Raw genomic sequence first — 4,057 nt, 5'->3', positions numbered from 1 at the left:
TCAGTGATCTCCCTAGGATGAGTCTTTTGGAGGTAGATGTAATCTTAACTATGTGAGCTGATAAAGCCTATGCCTTTGGAAGGCTGGAAGCTTGTTGTTGGCCCTAGGCACTTTGGACAGTTCTTTGGAAATAGGAAAGTCCCTGGGTCTTTTACCCTGTTCACCTGGGTCTGCAGGCTATGGCTATTGGGCAGGGAGAGAGCTACTGCTTAGGGTGTCTGGTGTCAGGCTCACTGCCAAGCGCTGCTGAAGTGCAGCAGGAGCTGCCTCTATCCCTAGCCTATGGGCCGCCATACTTCTTCCATGTAAGGACTTTTTGCTGAGCTTGAGATTACTTGAGAGACTGACTTGGGTCCCAGGAATCCTCTAAGGGTGACTGGGATTCAGTCACCAGCCACAACAGAGGAGGGGTCTGAGCTCACTCCATTTGGCCTCATTCTTCCACTCCTGCTGCTTGTCCAGGTGTCCAGGCTGGCCAAGCTGTTGGGTCATGTCTCCAAAGACCTTATGCATTTCAGACTATTCTACCACCTTTTCGTAAATCAGGGACTCAAAGCTGAGCTGGAATTAACATAGTTGATTATTGTAGAACTGCAGTATCTTATGCAGGAGCTACTTATTCTTGGCGCCAAAGTCATCCCATGCAGGCCAAGGCTCTGCTTGGACCTGGGGGAGTTTGGCCAGCACTGGCCTTGACCTCTCCTCTTTCATGTATTTTTCCACCTTGGCCTGCGATCTTCTACAGTCCTATGAGTGTTGTTCTGCCATTTCAGCACCATGTAAGGCTAGGGAAGATACTGCCAAACTTCCATAAGGGTTCAGTCACAGTCTTTTGGATTTGGTTCATCTTCCCTTGATGAAGGGCATTCGTCCACTTCATGGCCATGTCCTCAGCTGTCAGTAAGTTCAGAAAATCCTGGGCTTGCTCGCAGAGGGGGATAGAGAATAAGTCCAAGGTTATCTCACACTTCATGTCCTTCCACAGCCTCTTGCTCAGCTCTTCCAGATGCTGGAGTTCTCTGTACACCCTTTCAGAGTTTCTTCCCTCTTTCTTTGGCTGCCCAGTCTTGAAAGGAATACAGCTCATAGTCTCAATCTTGACTGTGTCATGAAGGTCTTCAGTGGCAACTTGGTCCTCTTTTTTTTTTCTTTTTTTTTTTTTTTTAGATTTTATTTATTTATTTGACAGAGAGAGAGATGACAAGTAGGCAAAGAACCAGGCAGAGAGAGAGGAGGAAGTCGGCTCCCTGCTCAGCAGAGAGCCCAATGCAGGACTACATCCCAGGACCCTGAGACCATGACCTGAACCAAAGGCAGAGGCTTAAACCACTGAACCATCTAGGCGCCCCTTTTCTTTTTTCTTTTTTAAGGAGACTACTTGTACTTAGAGTTAAAAATTATGCAAAGGATTAAGTCAACCCAAACATATGTGCAGGATATTACATATACAAAAAATTCTGCAGAGGGTTATATTAATGCAGAATCAAGAAGCTAGAAGCAAGGAAGCACTTTCCCTTACAGGTTTCAGAAGGAACATGACCCTACAAACACTTTGATTTCAAACTTTGTGCCTTCAAAACTGTAGCATGATGAATTTTTTATTGTTTTAAGCCACCTAATTTGTGGTACTCTTTTATGGCAGCCAAAGGGAATTAATGTATATCCTGTACACAAATAATGGTCTAGCAATTAGAACATCTCAACTCATTTGTGTTGAACTATACTAAACCCCTCTCTGGAAAGAATGTACTTCTCTATTGTTGGAGGTGCTCAAACACAAGTAGAAAGACCACGCAATGGTAATGTTGTTGAGGAATTTCAGTTATTTCTAAGACTCCCATCTAAACTAGATCCTGTGACCTTCAGTAAGATATGAAGAACTTGGAGGGGAAGGAGTCTGGGTTTACGTTACAATGTTCGGTGGCAGCTCTGACTCATGGTTCTGGTTCAGATGGAGTTTTACAAATTTGCCCAGTCTTACAAGCCACAGCCTTCAACCAGGAGATTTTTTTGAAGTGCTGTTAAGATCTTTTTCAATAATTTATCCACCTTCAAACAATGTTTGCCTTTCATGTGCATCTGTGGATTTAATTCCTTTGTCTATCTTTTGTCATTTTTCAGCCCCAAGAGGAAAAATCTATGTTTCAGATGTAAAATACACTTTTGAACCAAGAAAGCAGGAAGAGACTCACCCCCACCCTCCAAGGGAGCCCCAAACTCCTCACCTTCTCTTAGATAAAATTAGATGACTACAGTTGTGAAAACTGCCAATGCTATAATGAAGCAAACTGCACCAATTTCAAATTTCTCCTCCTGGGTATGATTCTTGTTGGAAATGGGGCCCCCTGCCTTTTTATTGTTAAAGATGTCCCTGTTCCTTTCTTCTGATTATTTCCTACTATTGAATAGTGATTTATCATTTTCATAAAATTACAAAAGGGGGCCTGTTGTCTGAGACCAGTCATAAATTATGAAAATGTGTTCAGCTCCCCTGTAGGAACTGATCTTCTTATGGGGAGAATTTCGCAGAGCTCAATTTAAGTGCTTGTCATGGGTTTGCCAAGTCTGATGTTTCTGACCTTCTGATAAGGAAGAAAAGGTAGAAAGAGGTTAACATTTGCTAACAACCTCATAGGGACCAAATTCTTTGCATCTTACTTAATTTAATGCTACTAACACAATAGTGCATAATCACTGTCTGCTTTGATAGAAGGTAAAACAGCAGCCCAGGATGGTAAAAAGACTTTCTCAGGGCTAGCAAGGGACAGAAACAGGTTCAAACCTAACTTTGTCTGCCTCTGAAATTTAACATCTTTCTACCTACTGCATTGCCTTTCATTCTAAAGTGGAATAGTAATATCCCAGATAGGGGTGGCTAGGGTAGTTTTCATTAACATCAAGATAAGCCTTGTGCTCTTCAAGTTCTGATAGATTTGCTCCAAGGAGCCATTAAGAAAGGCCACTGATTCAAGGGCTATAAATTAACACTTTTTTCATACACAGCTATAAGCAGCTATTTAAAACCTGAATAATATCTTCCTTAAAATAAGTATCAGTTTTCTGGGTATTTATGCTCTGTCATTCTTGGTTTTTCCACCCTTGACTCCATTAATAGAACTTTTTTCTTAATTCCTTTTCTCTTTTTATGGCTTTGCAAGGGGCTAATTTGCAGGCAAAACTGCTAATTTTACAGTTGCTTTCTGCTTTGTCAGCATGAGGCTGACTCTCAGCGTTATTAATAGAAGAATAGGATTCCCTTTTCATCCTTTTGCTCTTGACTGTTGTAGGAGGTGGGACAAAATCCATTATTTAATAACATTTGTTCTTCTTGAAAGGTCATCATTCCAGCCTTTCAGTTTCCACTCAACTATAGCAGTATCAGCGGCAACAGCAGCCACTTTCTCTTCCTTGAAAAGCTTCTGGAATTCTTCCAGGTTATATAGTTGATATAAAACTGTCTTTGAGATCCACCTTGGGAATGGGGTCCAGCTGGGAAATTTTCTCAGTATTTCTGCACATTTTTCAACTAGTAATTTCTAACCATAAGTATTCGTAAGTGCCCCAGTCATCCACCCTCCTGGAATTGATACTGAATTTGGGATACATTACTCAGGAATTGTATTTGGCTGCAATAGCAGAGGACAGAAATAACAGTAGTTGAAACAAGATGGAAATTTATTTTTTGCATAAAGTATTTCTTTAAATAGATATTCAGAATTGGTAGGGTAACCTCACACTGTAGTCAGGGACAGAGGATCCTTTCACTGTCCAGTTTTATCATCTCTATCATATGGTTTCCAACCTCAAGGCTGACCTTCGGTCCCAGCCACTGGACCCATGACTGTGAATGCATGGTTCTAAGAAGGAATCAGAATATATGAGAAAAGGCCAAAAAGGAACAAGCTGTCTATCCATCTCTTTTAGAACTTTCCAGAAGCCTTCCTCATAATTTCTGTTTATGTCCTCAAGCTGCAAGGGAGGCTAGGAACCACAGTCTTCTGGCTAGGGGCATACTGCCTCTTAAAAAAACAAAACAAACAAACAAACAACCAAAACA

General features: G+C 41.5%; 1 pseudogene; it reads right to left on the bottom strand.

Annotated features, from left to right (window-relative positions):
• Window positions 1-387: 387 nt before the first annotated feature.
• On the bottom strand, window positions 388-1,087 carry LOC101672007 (annotated as a pseudogene).
• Window positions 1,088-4,057: the final 2,970 nt, after the last annotated feature.

The sequence above is a fragment of the Mustela putorius genome, unplaced genomic scaffold, assembly GCF_011764305.1.
Source record: "Mustela putorius furo isolate JIRA1106 unplaced genomic scaffold, ASM1176430v1.1 tig00003853_pilon_pilon_pilon, whole genome shotgun sequence".
Lineage (NCBI taxonomy): Eukaryota > Metazoa > Chordata > Mammalia > Carnivora > Mustelidae > Mustela > Mustela putorius.
Note: the sequence above shows the minus strand (reverse complement) of the source record. Positions and strands in the feature narration are given on the sequence as shown.